The sequence below is a fragment of the Protopterus annectens genome, chromosome 5.part0 (genome assembly GCF_019279795.1).
Source record: "Protopterus annectens isolate FY-2018-M chromosome 5.part0, PAN1.0, whole genome shotgun sequence".
NCBI lineage: Eukaryota > Metazoa > Chordata > Ceratodontiformes > Protopteridae > Protopterus > Protopterus annectens.
This window is the reverse complement of record NC_056735.1, coordinates 1,541,935,693-1,541,959,140: the sequence shown is the minus strand read 5'-3', so window position 1 is coordinate 1,541,959,140 and position 23,448 is coordinate 1,541,935,693.

Sequence of the window (23,448 nt, the reverse complement as noted above, 5' to 3'; positions counted from 1 at the left end):
ATGTGAATAGACAGATTTTCACTTGTTAGGACAGAGATGGTATCCATGCAGCCCACTGGGCCAGTGGAAGCCACAACCCACAATGCTGACCCCTTTGCAAATGCTTCCCACGGACATCCCCAAGAATGCATGGAACATGCACACACAATTCTAACCCAGACCCTATGCACAAAGGTTAAGCATCCTGTCTGGTGGACCCCAGCCAAAGACAAATTGTATAATGATAGAAGGAGGCTACTGCAAGACAGAGCAGAATCACATAAAGGGAAGGCATCTGTGGTCAGCACTAGTAAAAAGCTAAGTTCTCTCATAACAACATCCAAGGCCAACTCTGAGAGAAAAATGGCCAAGGACACTAAAGATAACCACAAGGCATTCTTCAGTTTTGTTAGAAACATGGACCAAAAGCCTCAGATATGCTCAGAGTTAATACACAACTACATAAAATTCACTGAACCCACAGATATTGGCAACATTCTGGCAGACAGGTTCAGTGCAAATATCCCCCCTCTCCCCCAAAAGAAGAAATACTTATCACAGCTGAATGTAACCTCCCTGTCATCTCAGATGTCCAGGTGAGGGCCGCCCTCAGCAAAGCAGAACACACAGCATCAATGGGACCTGATGGTATCCCTGGATGTGTGCTACGTGAACTCCAAGAGGAGCTACAAGCACATATAAAAATGATATTTAACCTTAGCCTTACTATGGGATATGTACCTGAACACTGGCGTACAGCAACAGTGGTCCCACTCCACAAACAAGGCACCTTTACAGACCCTGGGAACTACCGCCCCATAAGCTTAATCAGCCTGGTCTGCAAAGCTATGGAAAGATTCATTATGGAACTCATATACAGTGACATTGGGGACCTACAGACACTTGATCCCACCCAGTTTGGCTTTGTGACGTGCTGCTCCTGCCTTTTGAACCTGGTTGAATTTTTCAAAACAGTCACTACAGCCATTGATGAGGGCAAAGCAGTCCATACAGCCTACCTGGACTTGCCTAAGGCCTTCAACACAATACCCCACTCAGGCATCATAGACAAGCTCATCAGCTTAAATGTTAATACATATGTCACATGATGGGTTGCAAACTGATTAAACAACAGAATCCATAAAGTCAAAATTGTGGGAGCCATGTCAGACTCAAAGCCAGTCACAAGTGGTATCCCACAGGGCTCTGTCCTAGGACCCCTCTTGTTTGGCATTTACTTCTCAGATGTGAAAGCAAACATGGGCGGGTTGTGGATGACAAATTTCCCAGATGACTGCAAACTAGGCGCCATAGTCGATACACCAGCTGACACACACATCCTACAGACAGGCCTCACTGAAACGGACAACTGGTGCCAGAAACATGGCCTAACACTGAATGGCATGAAATGTATAGTCATCCCCTTTGGGTAAAACAACGTACACACAACTTTTCACATAGACATACATATAGATACAGACCAATAACACATATGGAGGGTTCACAGTATGTAGACTATTAAATTGTTACTTTACATTACCTGTGTTTGTCACAGCTGATTGCGTTACCGTTTGTATAGGTTCCTGCTGCTGCTAGCCCAGCTTGATACTGTCACTGATGACAGCTTCAACTTAGTTTTTCTTAAGTGTAGTTTTTGTTTGTTTTTATTTTCTTTTTCTTTCTCTCTCTCTCTCTCTCTCTCTCTCTCTGCCTCCAGACGGTGCAATGGAAGTATTGCATGCGTAGACTGGGAGTACAGGATGCTTTTGTAGGTATCTGCATATGTCCATGTGATGGCCTCTGCACCAATTGTTAGCCAGCATTTGCTGATTGCATGCAGCCAGTTGTGTACTGATTGCAGTTCTCACTGTGATTTCAGGACAGTGCTATAAAAGGGTATGTGAGATAGGCGTTGCCCTTTCAGATTGTGGGCGGGACCATGCTGGTATGCTGTGGACACTGTTCTGTGAGTGTAAAGGTTAGTATCTCTCTCATAATTCAGGCTGTGTTGTAGATTAACATTTCTCCATTCATCTCTCCTGTTTCCTGTACTAAGTGTGTATGTAAACTGACACCTACAACTACTACTACTACTGCTAATATGGGTGTGTGTGCTCCCTTTACATTCATTCCTCCTATTACATGATATATTTATTGTAGCACAATGTTCTTATATAACAGTCATGGCTTAGTGGTAAGTCATGCAGACTACTGTTTCCAAGGTCCTAGGTTTGGGACTGACAGTGGGATTTTATTTTGCTTTTGAACAGACTACAGGACCTGTCATTCAGTGTGACTAAGGCACTTTTAAGCAGTTGTAACCGGGTTAGCGCTGGTTTGCGTGGAGCTCCCGCATGCGCACTGGCGTTCAGCTCCACGCACACCCACTTACAACCGCTTAAAAGTGCTTACTCGTGCGCACACCCGCGCTATTTTCTTTGAAAGAAATGAAAATGAGGAGACAGGAAAGTGGTGAAAAAGGGGTCACAAAGAGGGTAAGACAGTAGGGAAACAAGCCTGGGTTTTGCAGGAGGGATGTAGGTAAGGCCCATAGCTGCCCATTTCTTCATCAGCAACAGCTGTGCATATGTTTGTAATTTGGTGTGACATTTGAAACCTTCCACCCCTGAGAGAGGTGTAAGGACAACAATAATACTTGTTGTACAGCCAATTGTAATTGACAGTTTCCATGTCCAGCAGACATGTGTGCGAAATGGGCAGCTATGTAATGGGCATAATTTTTTTGTGGGTACAGACTGCCCTTTTTTTTTTTTTTTTTTTTTCAGGTGAGAGTGGTATGTCAGGTAAAGGAAGTCGGTATAGCTGGGGAGGTAGGTTGGGTAGGTCAACAGACAAGACAAACAAGATGCATACAGGGGCGGTGTATGACACATGTGGGGGGGGTTACACAATTGACAGGGATGGATATTTGGATATCCAGAGCCCATGAGCCCACAGATGGCAACAGTGGAACTGATATCCTCACCCATGGGCAGTTGCCACTGTACCTTCACTGCCCAGGACGGGGCTGTGCTGGGGGCTGTGTAGGCCGGGCAACAGGCATGCCTGTTAGTTGTGCCACCTGTGCCTCAAGCTGGCGTAGGGGCCCAAAAACAGCTTCCTGTATCTCCCTACGCACCACAGTCTGGACGCTACGGAGGGTGAGTGGTGGTTCTCTTCCGGCCACACTTGCAGAGAGGGGACAAGCCCCATCCCCTGCAACGCTTCCACCCCCAGGTGGCACAGGGCCACCAGAGGAGGGTCCGGACTGGGCACTACTGCCAGGTGCACTCGCCAGCTGAGGTGGGAGAGGTGGGTCCGCTGGAACCCGCCTTCCCTGTCGTCCTATGTTTTGCATTATGTCATGACAGTTTGGGTTAGTAACATACAATACCATTCACAATTAGTTGTAACAGCATGCATTAGTATTCCCATTAACCAAACACCCAGATATTCACACCATTGAACAGCGAGCATAACACATGCATAATTTGAACACCAATATACAGTCCAACAACATGCAGGGTTGATTGATGGCAACAGGCCATCAGGTTTGGATGTATGAACAGGGCAGGTGCATCAACGTACATGCAAATATGTATGACCCAACAGGACAAATGTCCAGGGGTGTTAATTGTGATTCCACATACCAATGTCACGTGGAATGGATTATATGTGGTTATAGGGTAGGGTGAAGAAAATATAATTAACACCTTCAAATACCAATACATATGCTGTACATTTCTAATAGCTGCAGATATATACACACTACCATTCTACCTACAGTTTCCTATGTGATAACTACTTCAAGTTGGTGATAGGAATGTTACTGCTACATCAATATATATTTTCATTTTTATTCATACACGTTCATATCTGGCTCTGTTCAGCTACATCATCCTGCTACATTTGCTTTATATAGATATAGACAACTGTGGATGTTTCGTATTTCAGACAATCATACTATCTGCATATTGCAGACTGAGAGCAACATATCCAGATTTTGGGATACACATTCCAACTGCAGGAACATTTTGAACACATTTCGCAGTTTGGTTCTGCTTGTCACATTCATTTCATTCTGTACTGACTGCAGTATACTTTATTCAGGAGTTTTTACTACTTTATTGGTGGATTCATAACTCTTTCTCACACTCTCTCACTTGTTTTATTTTTACAATTCAGGATGGTACTTACTTCTAGGCTTTATTGACATGTTTTACCTGTAGTTATTACAATCCTTTCCAACAGTCTCACTTCTGTCATGTTTCAGTATTTCAACAGGGATATATTTCACACATGTGATTTGCTTATCTTCTGCAGCTGTACTTTTCAGCCTGCTACAGGTTGTGTACTATTATATTACAGGTGGGGCATCTTTATTTCAGACTTTATTTCAGACATTTTCATTTTTCTGTTTGGATTACAGACTGCAACACACTTTTGTAATCAAGCAATACTTGCAAACACTCTTACACTGTTACTTGTACATTTTTTTACTTAGTGACTACACTGCACTCTTTTGCTAACTGTCATACTTTTATATTTATTTACAGTTACAGGGAGAGGATTACTGACCTGCCTGGTGGCGCAACTGCACCAGCCTATCGCCATAGGCTCTGCGGTTCGCAGAATGGACACCTGCAGCTGTAATATAAATAAAGTAATATTGGAATACACATCTCCATAATATCAGCTAGGTTAATTTCTTACATACATAATTAGATGTAACTTACTCAGTAATGGGGCGTTTGGCATTTGCCGGGCCTCCTGGATCAAAAGGTTCAGTTGGTCCTGCTTACATCTCTTCAGGTCCGCATAGTGGTGACGGACCTGCTCACCAGTCCTTGGAATCCCTGTGGCACTGGTGAGATCATGAGCCAACCGGTCCCACGCCTCAGCCCTATATGCTCCCCACAGGACCTGGCCCTGCATGAGTTGGGCCTCATGATTGTGGATAAGGAGCCAGACCATATATCTGGACTCCTCAATGCCCCACCTCTGTGCTCGGAAGCAACTTCCCTCACCTACTCCTGACATTCTGGCTGCAAGTTAGTTCTACAATTGGTTATGCTGTGTATTCCCGCCTATGGGGCTTATATATGCCATTTTTCCCGCACTTATCTGAGATTGGCCATTTTGGAATTGTATCAGCTTCACAAAACCTGCTTTGTCATGCTCCTCTTTCTATTCATTCCTATATATTTGCTATTACTGCACTTCTAAGTACAGCTGTCATGGCTTAGTGGTTCAGTACCTTGACTATGGTGCATGGTATCCTGGGTTCGAACCTGGCCACTGCTTTTTATATTTTATGACTGTCTAGACAGGCTAGGGGGTGTGTCTGTGTAAAGACAGTTTTGTTACAGCTTGCTCAACGTTGCCCGTCGGTTAGCTTGTTGGCGCGGTGCGCAGCTCCACGCAAACGGGTTACGCTGGTTTATACCTCATTTGGCTGTCAGCATGCATATTACGCTCAGCTCAGCTAGGGGCACACAGTTTCAGCATGTTAAACCACGGCTCACCTACGGGCACTCATTTTGCACCTGTTGAACCACTGCTCACCTACGGGCACTCATTTTGCACCTGTTAAACCACTGCTCACCTATGGGCAGATGCACTCACCTTGTTAAAATGTAGCTCAGCTATAGGCACATCTGGCATTTGTTATTATTTTGTTACCTCACATTTCTTCAAAATAAATGGCCTATTTCATTACATTTTACATAAAATATAATTTTATATGTGTACATATATGTCAGGGACTTGTTTCGTGCTTATTTCACTAAAAATAAAAATTGATGTTGTGGGGGCTCGAACCATGACTGCCTGCTCTTCAGCCAACGTCTCTACTGCTACGCTATTGCTTTTTGGCCTACTTTGCATAGTTAGTTCTTATATGCTTTTCCACTTACTGCTAACTGTGGCTGAGCTACGGGCACGCCCGCGCAAACGAGCACACTCATGGGCAAACATCTTTACAATTTAAAAAAAATATAACATGTTCATTTATATAATTTTATGTTCATAGTCTGTGGGGGCATGTGTTTTGTTGTGTTTATTCACATTTCCATGTACTCTGTCGTGGGGGTTTACTTTAGGCACTTTTACTCTTCTGGGGGCGTGTCCACTTGCAGGGCTCGGCCTACGGACATGCCCCCTACTGTCTTCCATGGACCGTGTAAGCCTTAGGTGTGATTCAGCATGCCCTCATGCATATGCATGACATGCTGACGTCACACCGTTTAACTGCATCCTCCATGTAAGCCTTGTAACTCTTACACGGAGGCTTCGTGAATCCTGCCCAATGTGTTTCATCTGAGCTGGACATTTGTATGCATGTCCATAAGATCACTGTTGGACTGACCCTCCTTGAAAAGTGTGGTACTGGCAAGGTGGAAATGGTCTCGTAGCTCAGTTGGCTTATAACTATTATACTCCTAGGATCTTATGAAAAAGAACACTGTGGGATGGCAGTAAAAATTCAGCTACAGTTCATTAAAGAACAAAATCATGTGGTGCCAATAAAAATACCTCAGAAACAGTTCATGTGAAAGAAATAGCAAAAATAAATCGAGTGCAATATCATTTGCACTGTCCTAGTGTAAAACTACTCAGAAAAATCATTAATTTAGGTTTAAAATGTCTTAAAACCTATGCACTATAGGAAGTTTCAAATAATCAAAAACAAAGGATAGAAAAGAGCTATTAGGCAGTATTACACATCACAATCAAATAAAATATAAGAGACAAGAGAGCCAACCAACAATGACTGCAAAAGTTAGTGGTACTCAAAACATTTAGAAAAATGGCAGCAATTATTTCTCTGTTACAAGACAAATTGATATAGTTTTGAATGAGTACATGATAATTATGTAAAATGCAAAAACAAACAAGTGCAGGACTTTTTGTAGTTATGCTCACTTGTTTCATTCCTGCATCAATCATCCTTGCAGTCCTCTGTGCTTCTCAATATCTGAGATTTTAAGAGTTAGTCTTCTGGGCTCAGAAAACATCAGAAGAAGAAGAAGCTACGTATTGATAACTAATCATTTAATTCATTATGTTATTGTCTTTAATATGGAAGCATTTTGAATCAATGGATTTAAAACCAGCAAGATAACATAACATCTGTGTTTCTATTAATAAAACATTGTGCATTATTAAACAGGGTTAGTACATGCTATACATACCTCTCAACCTCTTAGAACAAGAAATATGGACAAAGCTATAAGTAAAAGTGGGGTAAAAACCCAAAATTAAGTACAATTTTTAAATATTGCTCTTACAAACTTAGAAGTTGATAGAATAGCAGGTTTTGCATTAGCATGACTTTTTTGAAGGGTATGAAGTCTGAAACTCAGATGTCTGTCATTATTTTCTAACTTAAATCTTTAATGATTTGCCAGTAATTCACCAGAAAGCCACAATTTTATGAAAATTGAACCAAAATAAGAGGCAAAAATCTGGACATTCTGGGAAAATCTGTACAGTTGAGAGGTATGAATAAATGTGCAAAAAAAAACTTTTTCAATTCATAAAGATATGTACATTATGATGCAAGATCCTTTGGATGTTCTTCCCTCATTATGCCCACATGGTAAATCATCTGAACAACAACACCAACAGTGCATATTACCTCTTTCCAGGGTCACATGAGATTCACAAATAGTGTATCACCTGTATTACCACTGGTGCCAAACAAGTAAGTCATGAAAATGAAATACAAACAGATGGTGATCTATCTCCCTGATAATGTGTTGTTCATCACACAGAGCAATGCAGGTAACCTTCCAACCACAAGCATGCTTATCCCACTGTCACACAGTACTGTTAACAAGCTCCTACCAATGGGAGTTCATGCAGCACTGGATTTTTTCATTATCATTTTAAGTTATGATAATAGATCCATTGACATGTGTAAGGAGTGAAACATTATTGTGAATCACTCCTTCATATGAAGGTAGAGTACAACACAAAGTGAAAAATCAGCTTAATGCATTACACTGTACCTTACTAGGTAGGTATAAATAGTACCCTTACTACCTCTGTGCCATAACCTGCTGTGTGGCATAGTACTAGCATACTACAAAATTTGCCCCACTGTTTAAAGCACATTATAGCTACCTAGTAAGGTGCACTAGTGTCATTTTCTCAGATGCCCAAAGTGGGACGTTTTTTAAGAATCACTTGAAAGTGCTTGCATCTGTGAAAGTCTGTGTGCTACAGTATTTTAAAATAAATACTTTGAATTCCTATAGATCCTTGTGAGTTTAGAATCGTTTGTATCTTACAGTTTTTAAGGAAACATGGAATTTTGCAGGATAAATCATATCTGCATGCAGTAGAAAGGACTGGAATTCACTCTGTTGCCAAAATAAAAGGTGCTTTGTATAGAATTTCAGTTATTTCTGTTGTCTTGTACCATATTAGGATGTTTCAGATATACAGCTATTAAAGGGAACTTAGGAAATGTTTTTGTCTAAAAAATCTCAGGATATTTTCCACTTTTAGTACTTTTCATAGGACACAACTGCACAGATATGGGCTGGCCTGCATAAAGTATGACTGATGGTAACCCTAAGTGCATAGTACAGTTTATTGTATTGCACACTCCTGTGTACCACTTAAGATCACATGCAGGACTATTGGTATGGTTCTGTAGAGTACCAAAATTCATGTCTCTGAATACTGATGCTTCAGAGTAGCATACTAAACATGCTGCATGTATGCATCTCACATTATTTTTCAAGACTAGCACTGTCAGTTTTATTATTCTGAGTAGCTTGAAACATCTTTATTTTGTCAGTACATTAAATATCCACACATTCTTTCTCTAGTCTCTATAAATAGTGAATGGGGTGCACTTCCGTGATGCATACAATTAGATACCACAGATAACCAGACACAAGTAACTGTGTGTAAAACAGTTTTGAGTTAGCAACTTAACATCAAAGTGCAACAAAGTATAACAAATAATTTTCAGCCTCAATTTCTGCTCATTCCCCTTTCTATTTTATGATGAAGCTAAGAAAAACATTAACTTATCAACAATATAACATGGGATCAAACCTGATAAAAGGTACATCAGATGTTTAGAAAAATAAGAAAATTCTGCATATTTTAGTGCCTCGCTATAATTTAGTAAATAAGTACAGTACATAATTGGCTCTCACGGGCTATATGGTATTAAAAGTGACTAACAATTATTTTCTAAAATAAGCAGGTTATCTTGTTGCAAATGATTTGGTCATATTACATCTAAGTAGTCGTTGATGTAAGATGCATCTTATAGACAATCTCAAGAATAAACTTGTGTAACTTACTTAACTAAAGAAATTTGGGGGGATTCAATAAACCCCAAATGGTGGTAATGGAATTCGGATTCAGTAAGTGCCTTGTACATGTATATACTCCCGCTCAAACAAGGTAAACACAGTGGCATGCTAACTACAGCATAAACAGCTGACTTACACGCTAATCAACCAATCCAACATGGTGGCATTATTCAATAAGCTATAAACCATCTGTGTAGACTCCATGCTGGTTTTTCCTGAGAATTCAAAAACATTTGGAATACAGCTACGGAAAGGAGTCTACATGGACAGAATGTTAGGGGCTGCTGCTGTCTTAATTAATTTGTATGTGCTACAGGCTGAAGCTAATGCTGCTACTGCTGCCAATAGGCCTAGGCTGAGAAGGAGAATTTTCAGGCCCTGTTTATCTTTTCACAACCTACATGATGTAGAAATTGTAGAGTGCTACAGGGTGGACAAGGACAGACTTCAGGAACTCTGTAACCATTATCATCCTCAACTCAGAGCCAGAGTCAACCCAGTGGAACCCATACCAGTGGAGGCAAAGCTATGCGTAGCACTTAGAGTCTTAACTACAGGTACATTTCAGAGACCAACAAGGAACATGCTGGGGGTGTCACAGATATCAACATCCAGGATCCTCAACCAGCTCCTGAATGCTATGCTCCAACATGCTAGTGACCACATATATTTTCCCCAAAGTTCTGAGAACAGGGCTAGAAATATGCAGGAGTTCTACCATGTAGCACACTGCCCTGAAGTAGTGGGTGCCATAGATTGCACAAATCTAGAAATGAAGGCACCACCCGTAGAACAGGGTAGGCTCTACATAAACAGAAAGCGCTACCACTCTATCAGCTGCCATGTTGTGTGCAATGTTAAGGGAATCATCTTGAATTTTTGTGCTGGCAACCCTGACAGTTATCACGGCTCACATATCAGACACACTTCTCAAATATACCAGATGTTTGCTAGGGAGGATATCCCACAAGGTCATTTACTGGGGGATGCAGGCTATGCACTGGAACCATGGCTGATGACACCCATTAGAAATGCACACATAACCACAGAAGAATGCCATAATGAGTCACACACTCAAACCAGAAATATTATAGAGTGTGTGTTTGGGCTGCTGAAGTCATGGTCCCAGTGCCTAAGAAACATCTGAGGAAGCCCTGCAGTACAATCCATGTACATGTACCGAAATATTCATAGTATGTGCTATGCTACACAACATCATTCTGAGGAAACAGCTTCAGTAGGATCAGAAAGGAGAAGGGGCACACATCCCACCACCAATGCCAAGGTCTACATAGCCACAGGAAGATGAGGAGTTACAAGGGGATCCACCAGCTGATGTGGGTGTAGGCACACATAGGTGTGCTCAGTATGCCCTTGCATTGGCTAAAAGACAATGCATAGCACACTCACCATCTAGGAGCCTCAAACCTTCCTCCTGCCCACATACATATAGTAATATTGATGCCAGGCAACTCACACCTCCCCATGCATTGGCTGTGTACTGCTTCCATCAGACAGACCCATCCCTGAACTAAACCTGTGTCAACTGCTGCATTTACAAGGTAAGTCCTGAACCTGGAGTGTATTGTTTAATAATATGAATGCATGGCATATCATTGTATTTCATTACTTGGTCAGGTAAGCGCACACAATGTGGGAGATTTATACAGAAATTACCTTAACATTTGACAGCAGAGACTTGCTTGACTTATACGACTCCATTACTAAGTAGTAGGCCTCAGGCATTAAAGATTCACACAGTCATACCTCTCAAAAGTCCAGATGATCACTGTATGTCCTCAGTTTAGCACCATATTTTTGTACTGGAAAACCATTGAAGTGAGAATATAGAAAGTAATGCTACACATTGCAGTTTCTGACTTCACAACCCTCACAAGATTATTCACTATAGTTAGGAAATTTTGACAGTATCAACTGTCCAACTTTCCTAACCTAATATAAGTCAAAGGTATAATTAGCAGTTCAACATCATGAATCCTGATATACTAAGCACTTAAGTTAGCTATGCACCCTGGGCATCAGACACAAAGCATATGTATTCCTGAATCCAAAAGATAGAAAACAGATATGGCACAGTTATCATCACTTGCACAAGGTGTCTTGTGGGGGGTGGCAGGAAGCCTAGGCTGACACAAAAGGTTGGTGAGTGTGTGTGAGTAAGAAAGAAAAGCAGGCAGACATTTGGATAAACCAACAACTGGCCAGTGAAACAAAATGAGTAACTGTTGTGAGTGTGCCTGTACGGGTCTTCCAGGTGAAATTGGTGTGTCAGTGTCTGCATGAAGACAGCCAAGTTCTGTGCTGGCTCTATGACTTGCAATGTCTGACAGGTGTGATCTGTGCAAAGTAGAGGTGGCAGTTCATTGTTGACATCCCTGATCATGAGAAGTGGCATTGCAAAGAGTTGCACTGGCACGTCCACACTCACTGCCAGATGCACTGCTGCTACCCGAACGTGACTGATGCCTGCTGGATGAGCTGCCTTCATGGGAACACCCAGGATGATGACCCCATAGCCTCACATGTCTGAGTGTGGACAGCACAGTCATTGATGGAGCAGTGAAAGTACTCGCAATATGGGAGGATGATCAGGCAGAGCCATGTTGGTGATAGCAGATGATGTGGCTGATCTATACCCATGAGGATGCTCTTCCCCTCCCAGGAGACATTCCATCACAGACAATGCCTATCCTGTGACAGACAACCCTCAGTTCATCTCAGGCACCCATCATTTCAACCATACCTCTCAGCCTCTTACAGCAAGAAATCTGGACAAAGCCATATATATAAAAGTGGGACAAAGGTCCAAAAACAGGGACAAGTTTTAAATATTGCTCTTACAAACTTAGAAAGTTGATAGAATAACAGGTTTTACATTATCCTGAATTTTCTGAAAGGTATGGAGTCTGAAACTCAAATGTCTGTCATTATTTTCTAACTTTAGGTCTTTAATAATTTGCCACTAATTTGCCAGAAAACCACAAGTTTATGAAAAAGTTGACCAAAAATAAGAGGCAAAAATATGGACATTCTGCAAAAATCTTTACAGTTGAGAGGTACAGTTTCAACATGTCAATTATCCGATCCATTGAATTGGCAACACAGTGTAGGCAGTCATGCATGTCAGAATGTGCTGTATCTACAACCCTGAGCATTTGTCTGGACCACCTACAGGAACATGCCTGTGCCTTCATGATGGCCCTAAACATACATTGAGTGGTACAAAAAGTGACACCTGCACCCTGTGGAGGAGGAACAGCAGGCCCCTTCTGAGCATCCCTATCAACCCTCCTGCATCGCACCACACCCACACTTTGGCTATGGCCAAAGTCTACAGGCACTGAAGGCACAGGAGCCACACTTCCCTGATCAATGGCCTTGCCCTCCACCTGTCCAATATTTGTTGGCTCAATAGAATGGGTAGGCATGGGCCTACTACTGTGTCTAATGGCATTGCAGGGGATGGCTGTATGTCAACCTCAGTGTTAGATTCAACTTCTGCACCACCCATGTGTGCTTCAATTTCACCACCATCATCATCACAGCCTGCTGATACACTGACATCATGTGCCAGAGGGCCCACACTCCCACTGTAATGATCACCTGTGATAAGAAGAAACAAATACAAGAAAAAAATTAGTACATACTCTACTATAATCCAATATATGCTAACAAAGTAATAGTGCTGCCACTATTACAGACAGTACAACAATACATCAACAGCATACACTAAATATTTCTTTAAATTGCTCAGCAGTACTGGCATAAAAATGGTTGGCTGACCATCTTCAGATGACATACTCTTTTGCAATCCAGATGGTCCTGGAAGAAGTTAAGCAAGAGGTGAGAGCAACATCATTACAAATGACAGTAACACAAGAGGTACTAATTTTGCCCCTTTATATGACCATTAGCTATACTTTCAACTAGAATGTGGCTGACAACTACAACCTAAGCTATTAATTGTAGCAATCTTCAACCCCCCCAAAAAAGAGATGTAATGCAGAAGTAACTTACTGATTTCAACTGTTTTACTATACAGCAGTATTTAACTGTTGAGATACCAAAGCATAACTAAAAGTTCCTCCTGGGACGTGCTTGCTGTCTCTGAAACTGTTACAGCATCATCTAGCACATGCTGTACTGCACTCTCCTGAGAGCTATCTGGATCCCTGATATTGGCCAGAAACTCTTTAGTGGGTTTTAGTGGTGGTTCCCTAGCAGGCCTTCTCTGGTAGCCATCTGGTCATGGCCCACTGCAGCAACTCTCCTCCATGCAGATGAGATCATGTCAGTGGCTCTGTGGTGCACCTGCTCATATGTCCTGCAATGGCTACCCATGGCATTCACATTATAAGACATCTGGTGCCATATCTGCATCCTGTGTACCATATCTCCCTGTCCCCTTTCTAGAAGAAAAGCAGCATGTCGCCTAAAGGGATCCACTATCACCTGGTTCTCAGTGTTGGTAAACCGGGTTCTCAGAGTATTCACATGTTTGGTTGGCATACTCCTAAGTCTCCTAAAAGGCAAAAGAAGGATAATATACATAAGTATCACATAACTACAAAATAACTGTCACCAGATAAAACAGAAAGGGCAGCCAGTCAATATTACCCACTGGAGAAACATAAAACAGTGTAGACAAGTGAAATATGAACAACAGGCTGGATGCAAAACAAGGAGAGTAACAAGGGCAACAAAGACTTGTTTGTGTCATAACATTAACTCACCTTTACTCCCCCCAAAAGAACAGAGTGCCCTTGTCTGTGCCATAACAGTAACTCACTTTTGTACCCCCAAAAGAACAGTATATCCTTGTTTGTGCCATAACAGTACTTGCTGCACCCCAAAAGAACAGGAAAATGACACATTTTGCTAATAAACCATCTCTGGAATGCTAAAAGTGCTATCAAAGGACTTGTCTCTGAAACATTTGCACATATTTATCACACAGTATTCCATTTTCATGTATTGGCAGTCATGTATACCTCTGAAATGGCTTGACAAATATTTCCATGACATCAGTACACTTCTATGTAATGCATAAAGATAAAAGTGTAAAAGCCTTTGCTTCAGAGGTTTGTTAAATACATTCCAGCATATGCAGTATGTAGTTGCCAAAATGCAAGCATACCTTCTGAAGTTCAGTATCCTGAATAAATAGTGTAAGTGCAGTCTTACAAACATAAAGAAGTCTCCCTACCATCAATTTGCCTAGTGACATGGTTGCCTTTTTATATGGTGTAGATTCAGGGTTGTTAGCATGGAGCAGATGGATGGAATGAGGTGTGAACTCATTAGAATTCTTGATTTCCAAATACTTGGATCAGTGTAGGAGATGTAACCATAGTGAAGGCACAGCCTCAGTGTTTGTGTTTAATGGATTGCAACTGTGAATGATTACTGGTTGGAAGAAAGGAAACACAACATTACTGCAGGCTGCCTTACTTCCACTGGGTGTGTCAGATTCAGACCTCCCAACCGTCCCGAATTTCTCGGTTTTTACCGAGTTTTGGGGTCTAAATTAAGGGGTGCCACGATTCCCGAGTGGCACCCCTTCATTTCCAATTTCTTTCCTTTTCTTTTTTTATTTTTTTAATTTTCGCGCTATCGGAGCTGACGTCATCACGTGCGTGATGACGTCAGCTCCGTCAGCACTACCAGCCAGTCGGAATTGAGCTCAAGGAGCTCGTCATCATTCCGGCTGGCTGTGAGCAGGCGGGAAGTGCTTTGCTGCCGAGAAGAATTTGAAAGTAAGTGAAGACGTTACTGCTGCTGCTAAGAGGAAGGATGTTGTTTTGGACTGAAACTGCTGCCGAGAAGAATGCTGGCTTTGAGGTTAAATCTGCTGCCTTGGGACTTTGCTGGGATGGGAATTATACAGGTAAGGTGTGTGTGTCTGGGAGAGAATCTGTTTTAACGTTTTCCTACAGCAAATAAAATCGGACTTTCATGCACACAGTTCTGGGCGGGAACTGTTTGTATGAAAGCCCGATTTTATTTTATCTGCTGTGTAAAACATTTTTTGGTGGGGGGTGAGTCTGCTGAAAGTCTTTCTCGAATTAGAAAATAAATTGCTGGCTTGGTGTGTGTAAGCAAAGGAATAAGAAATCAGAAATATAAAACCGTTTCAAAAAGTGAAGTTTTTAAGAAGTACTCTGTACGGATATACTGTCTAACTTGTGCATTTGTGTTGTGTTTAAAATAACAGGGCAATTAATGAGTACAGATTAAGAAAGTTCACTGAGAGTGTATGGTTACTGTACAAAATAAGAACACGTTGGTGCTGTATTCTAACATTAATATTAATACTGCAGTACTAAAAACACTATTCTAGCAATGTTTGGTTTTAGTGTTAGCTGTCACTAGAGTGTACTGACAAATGTTTTACCTGGGGTACTTTACTGCATTCGAATTGCCTATGTGCTGGAAAAGAAAAATGTGACCATTTATAGAGAAACAAAAGATGGGTAACTTGAGTTCAAAGCTGATAGTTTTGCAGTGAATGGCAGCACTAAATCTCAACCTTTTGGTCAAGGTTATTCAGCGTATGTCATGGAAAAAATATTGCTTAAAAGGACCAGGTGTTTTTTTTTTTTTTCTTTGCGAATTGTCCTTTAAGAGGATCTAAAAAATCACTGTCTCCTAAAGAGAAGCTTGGGAGAATCTACATTTATCTAGGTCTGTTTTGCAAATGTGCAAGGAATGCTCTCTAAAGCTAAAGAAAGAATGATTGGTAGTGTATAAAAAGAAGATTTGTAAGCGTGCTGGGACTTAATAAGACAAGATGATTATACAGAATGCAGTCTGACGTTGCTTCCTGTTTCTAAATTGTGGCAAAGTACATAGCAATAAACAAAAAGCAAGTATTTAATGTGCTTAACTTTTAAAACTAAACAGCTGTCATTCTTACTGAAGAAAGATAAATACCTTGTGTCTAGACAAGAATTTGTTGCAAGCATAAAAGATATGTCTCCATGACAGTGAAGGGGGTCAATTTCTGCAACACAGAAGGTGGTGTGTTGTGATATTTGTTGGGCATAACTCTGATGACATTTTGTGAAACTAAAATTTGCATAAGGTGCACCTGTTGACAAAAAGCAAGTGAAGCAAAGGACCCATCTGTGCTAGAGATTGTTGGAATATAACTCAATATTGAGCATTTCCATTGGCCAGCTTGTTTGAAAACGACTTAACTTGTTTTAAAAAAAGGGTTCTCAGTGGGGCTAATGTTCTAGGAAGGTTGACTATGTGTTGTCTTGTATATTATCATAGCACAGTAAAGTGCATTCAGATGCCTCTTTTGTCTTCAGGAGTATTGTTTACATTTTGCTTAAAGTACAATTTACTGGATATAACATGAAAAGCATTAGACAGCAAATTGTTATTAATGCTCATTTAAGCTTTGGTTTGTATATAATGTATAATTTTCAGCTGCATGTCTACTTTTTCTGGCACATGCATATTAATGTTCTAGTGATTATTTATGCTTTAGAAATTTCAGAGAGTTTCACTGTGTGATGTTAGTATTTTTTTCTTCTGGTGTCTGTGTGTCAGTTGATAGTATTGGGAAGTTATACATATTCCTTGTTTGTGGCATTTAAGCCATTAGCCAATTGCAATTAAGCAGTCTGCAAGGTCTGTTCAAGCTGTGTTATTTGCATTTTATAAGGTCTGTTCATGGTCTCTCTCTCGGTCTCTCTCTCCATTTAAGTTTGTCTTTCTGTCTGTCAGGAAATGCATGGTTGGTAACACAAAACATTTTATAGTAGCAACTTTTCTAAGATCATACAAGCAATGTTTGTGTCCCTGGTTTTGGGCTTTTGTCCCTTCCCAATAAATTTTGGCTATTTACAGATTTCTTATGCTGCATAGGTCTTCAGGGGGAGAGATGTGTAATGCTGCTTATGGTGTGTTGGTGTTGTCAGTAGTATGACAGATACAATACTTGTTTTGATATAGAAGGCTGTGGGTTCTAGTCCCACAGCATGTAGATAGATTGCTGACACTGTATTCTGTTGTACTTTGCAGCCTTGAAAATGTCCTCTTTGGCGGAGATACCTAGTAATTATGAACCTGTTATTAATTTGCCATCCATTTCCTGTTGTAATATTACTAGCTTAGCATTTTTTTATGCAATTTATATCTCAAGGGCAACAGGCACTTTATTTGTAGATGAAACAATGAAGACTTAAGTTGTTTGCTTGCAGCAACCTCTTCATTAGTTATATATCTCCTTAATGTGGAATTATGTGATTTTTACTTCTAAAATGCGCTGTAACAAGTGTGCTGTATTATACAAGGAATATAACTCAATACTGTCAGGAGGATGTATCAAAGAACACATGTATGTTTTGTGTGCAAGGGGGGCTATGATTTAAAAACACCGCAAAGCTAGTCTTTATCCACCACTGGCCAGATGCATTTTCTTTGAATGTGGGTATCAATGCTGTTTCAATTAATGTGAGTTTCGGCAGAGAAGTTAATGCTGCCAAGTCTATTTTCATTGTGAGACTGTATTGCTTTGTTTAGCAGAGGTCGAATAGTGTTTATGCTATAAAATATAAAATAAAATGTTTAAATGAATCCAAATAAACATTGTAGAAGTAAAGCAGTATGCACATTATAGTGTTTATGGTAAATAGGGCAAAATAACTAAGTAATGAGATATTGGAATGGCTGCAGGGGGGCTCTGACGCCATATTTTAGTTCTGTTCAGTTTGCGTTTGTTTATCCCACAATTCCATTGGAGTGGGTGGGGTTACATAATTATGTATGCAAATTATATGTTAATCAGCGTACAGATTTGTACCTATTTTTCATGGTCCTTGTCCAGATTTTTGATGTTTCCAGGTTGAGAGGTATGGTCAGATTAAATCTACAAAGTGTTAGATGTAAGGTTGGAATGTAAGTAAGCAGCACATAATTCATAGGTTGTGTTCCTTAACATCCAACCTGGCCTTCATTTGTTGGCAACTGCATATGACATTATTTCCACTTAATATCCCGACACATTTTAAGGCTAATGATAGAGAATGGCTTACACACTACATGTCTCACATTACTAGTCATAAAACTGAAGCATGACCACCAAATGCAGAAATGTAAGACAGAACTGTATATTTGCAAGCAATAATCATAACAGGTAGTGTGATTACTAGGTGCACTACATCCAAAAATAATAATAATGTACAAATAATAGTTGTATAGTTTGACATCACTGTAGATACTGTTGCAGATGGTTGGGTGCAACTTGAGTTCAGTTCTTTGCTGCAAAGCTGCTTGTGTGGCAAAGAGGTATACAGCACCCATTCTGTATTCTGAAGGTGCAGTGGAGTGAGAGTTCAAATCCAGATTTTTGTAGACATATCTGATATGAGCCATCTTTTTCTTGTGTGTACATCATACATTGATTTTCTTCATTACAACTACTTTCTCCTTTATTCCTTTTTCTCCTTTTCTGTCTTTTTTATCTAATTCTTTTGTGTGGGGGGAGGGGCAGTATTTGTGCAGTGTGGTGTGTAGCACAATCATGGGAACTAAAGAAGTGAATGCCAGGTTTGGCTTTACTTATTTCATTTGCACAAAGTGCAGCAGTGCTCAAACTGGACAACACATATATAACTGTCTGTATATCTAATAACTTTGGCATTTTAATGCCTCACTGCTGCTCATCTCTTACCATTGCTCAAACACGTTGATCTACAGTGATCACTGCAGAACAATGTGTTTGATGAATGCAGAGAGGAGTAAAACAGTTTCAAACACTGCACACTCCAGTAAATGCAATAACTGGAATTGGAAGAAAATTATCAGTCTCCATTTCTCTAGATCCAAGCCAGACATGCCAGGCATTGTTTTCAAAGGTGTCAGGTGTAGGGCACAGAAGTGGGGTGTCCGAGAGTCCAAGATTTTTATTACACTCCTGGTTAATAACTACAGTGACAGGTCTTTTAGGGGGACTATTCTGGTTCCCAGAATAAGTTGGAGGCTTAAGATAGTTCAGCCTAGGCTGTATCCACTGTCTCTGGAAACCTGCACGTTGGAGAGCAATGTAGGCATCATTATAATGACCTACTCTGGTGAAACAGGGATATACTCAACTACTGGATTGAGGAATTTAGGACTTGAGGACATCCCACAGCTGTGCACATATCCTCTACTGAGAGTACTTGCAAGACTTAGCAAGCTGAATATAAGCAAGACTGATATTCATATTGGTCTCCTGTTCTGTTCTGTTCTGCTTTTTCCACAGCTGCCACTGACCGTGAGGAACCTGGGTGGTAATTCCCAGATATGCTCAGAATTAGTCAAAAATGACAAAAAATACACCGAACCCACAGACATTGCCAATATCCTAGCTGACAGGTTCAGTGCAAACTTCTCACCCCTCTCCCCACCAAAAGGGCAAATATCTATCCCAGCAAAGTGCTGCCCCCCTGACATCTCAGATGCTCATGTAAGAGCCGCCCTCTCCAAAGCAAAAAACACAGCATCAATGGGACCAGAAGGTGTCCTGGGCTGCATCCTACATGAACTCCAAGAAGAGCTAACCCTAAACATAAAACTACTGTTCAATCTCAGCCTTACTACAGGATATGTACTCAAAGAGTGGCGTACATCAACTGTGGTCCCTCTCCACAAAGGTGGTGCCTCAACGGATCCTGGAAACTATCGCCCCATAAGCCTGACTAGCTTGGTTTGCAAAGCTATGGAAAGGATCATCATGGACCTCATAAATAAAGATATTGGGGACCTACAGACACTGGATCCTACCCAGTTCGGCTTTGTTAAGGGTAGATCCTGCCTCTTAAACCTGATTGATTACTTTGAAACAGTCACCAAGGCCATTGACGAGGGGAAGGTGGTCCACACAGCCTACCTGGACCTCGCAAAAGCCTTCGATATAATACCCCACTCTGGCATTATAGATAAGCTCACCAGCTTAAATATAAACCCCTATGTCACTAGATGGGTTGCAAACTGGCTCAAGGACAGAACCCACATGGTTAGAATTGCTGGAGCCAAGTCAGACTCCAAACCAGTTACAAGTGGCATCCCACAAGGCTCAGTCCTGGGGCCTCTCTTGTTTGGTATATATTTCTTGGAGGTACAGGCCAACTCGGAAGGACTGTGGCTGACCAAGTTTGCAGATGACTGCAAACTGGGTGCCATAATCGACTCTCCAGCCGACACAAGCATCCTCCAAAAGGGCCTCATAGAAACAGACAACTTGTGCCAGAGCCATGGCCTCAAGCTAAACGCCAAAAAGTGTATAGTCATCCCCTTTGGCAAAAACAAAGTGCCCACAAATTACCACATAGGTGGTAATCCATTAAGTACAGAAGAAGTAATTAGGGACCTAGGGACCCAAGTTGATAGCAATCTCTCATTTGACAACCATGTGGCCAAAGTGGTTAGAAAAACATTTTATATAGCCCACCTAATCATGAAGGGATTCACATCTAGATCAGGGGAGGTCATCGTGCCTCTTTACTCATCCCTCATCAGGCCCATAATTGAGTATAATGCCCCTTTTGGGATGTACCTTACCAGACACCTGCAGCAACTGGAAAGACCCCAAAAGTACCTCACCACGAGGATCAAAGGGCTCAAACAGATGCCATATGCTGCCCGGTTAAAGAAACTCCAGCTCTACTCAGTGGCATACCGCCTGTTCAGAGGTGATCTGTGCCTGACGTATAAAGCCATGTCCAACCCGGAATTAATGGACATGCTGCACCTCAGAAAATCCAAATCCCATCGAGCTACACACTCCAGAGGCTTGAACCTCAGCACTGAAATAAATAGGACATGCTGGAGGGACAGATTCATAACCCAGAGGCTCCCTTCACTCTGGAATAAAATCCCAGTCCAGGTTAGGCAGAGTCCCTCATTGACTCTCTTCAAGAGGAATCTTGATGAGTGGATGGGAGATCGTAGGTTTACCCTGGGTATCACTTCTGTGTCACTGTTAGACAGAGGCACAGTATACTAACTTCAAAAAAGAGCATAGCAAAATTAATTTAAAATGGGTGGCGAAAGCCAAACACATTCTGGCTAGGCTTATAAATGCCCTAGGGCAGATAGCCTAGTATGAACCTATGAACCTATGAGTGCAATGCCTGAACCCATGGGACTAAATTGGTCAGGATGAAGGAAGCATATGGTATGTATGCAGCAGAAGAGTACTGTTATTGTAGCATTAAAAGTTAAATATAAGTTTTTTTGGTATTTTATAGAGTTGTATCAAACTGAGCATGCATATCTCAACTGTAAAAACAGGTATGCATGGATTAGTCTGTAGCACTAAACAAGCATACAATTTTAGACTTTAGTGAGAGGTTGTGTGTTCAATTAATGCACTTCCAACTATACAATACTGTTAATTCTTCAATAATATTGAAATTAAATTTAAAACCTCTATACCAGTGGTACAAATGTCCTGCTGTAAACTGTAATCTGTAATATTGGAACATGCATATGTGCAATTTATGCACACGTCAAGGATTACTTGCTGCAATCTGTAGTATAGTGTGCATCTGTTTGAAGGTGATAGTCTTAAATGAAAAAATTAAGATAGAGTCAATTAATTGTATTACTACATTGTATGTGGCATATGAAGGTCCTAATCTTATCTCGCTTTCCTCTCATGCCGACCCTTATCTCTCTTTTTTGTTTTAATTTTATTGCATTTCATATTATTTAAAAAAATATTTTGTGACATTTATTTTAATTTTATTTTATGAACATGTTTTTATTTTATTTTATTTTATTGTAAAAAATGAATTTTTCTTTTTTTTTTCTTTTCTTTTTTTTAAATTTTATTATGAGTCATCGAAATGTACCATGTCATCCATGTGTACCATATCATTAAATGCTCCACAGCACAGCAGGCTAGGCCTGTCCCACTGGATCCATCTACCCCTCTCCAATAGCTCCAACACTGATGGCCAGCATGTCTGGGAGCCAACCTGTTAGCACTGTCTCTGCTGCCCTGGCACTTCCTGCACCATCAGGTAGTCTTGCCCTGGAGACTGGTCCAGTGGTACTGTCTGGGAGCAGTGGTGGAGGTGGTGATTATATCACCAGCACCAAGTTCCCAGTGATGGTGTGTAGGCTTGTATACTGCACTGCTGGTGCACACCTACACTGACAGGAGAGGTGCTCTCCATCATTTGGCAAAGTACTAGAAGGAGGAGAAGAAGACATCAAGCACTCCAGCCAATACTGGAGTAAGGTGACAGTGATCACAGTCTAATGGGTGAGGGCTCAAGTCTCACTGTCACCCAACTTGATGACCATGAGTTTGGGATGTCTCCATCCTCACCCCAATTATGATGTCCCTCAAACTTCTGTACCCATTACCATCTCTGCCTCTTGTCTTGTTTGTCTTGTCTGTCTGCAATTGCTTCCTCACCTACCCAACTTTCCTGACCAAGACATGCCTATATCCCTTCCCCAAAATTCCTCTCTGTCTGAAATAAAAAAATAAATGGACATCTGTCCCACAAAAAAAAAATCATCCCATACATAGCTGTCCATTTTGTACACGTATCTTCTTCACACACTTGATTTTGTTCAATTAGCTATGCAACATGATTATGTTGTGGTCACCCCTCTCCCTGGAGGTGATAGTCCAAATTCAGTTAATATTTTGCACATATGTTCAATTTACACTGTTAAGGAAATGGATATCTATGGTTCTTTCCCTACTTCACTCCTGCACATTCCTGTGCTGCTTACCCTTTGTTCTTCCCCCTGCTTGCTCCCCATTTCTCCACTTTACTATCTACTCATTTTAACAGCTTTAATCTTGTCAAAAAGTAGAATCACACACACCATACATAAGTCGCTGGAGAAGCAATGATCCCTTCATTTTTTCAGCTCCATGTTTGTGTGGAGGTGCACATCATGAACCAATGGTGAGCAGCAGCAAACAGGTGTAGTTTCCCCTGTTCAATATTGCTTAATACTGCTGCACTATGGCAACACACAGCAACACATCTCATATAAACAATTCATGTCATAGCATTATCACTCTGTAATGCAAAGTATTTTAAAGTAGTACATATACCTGTATTTGAACCCAGTACCATCTGGCCCA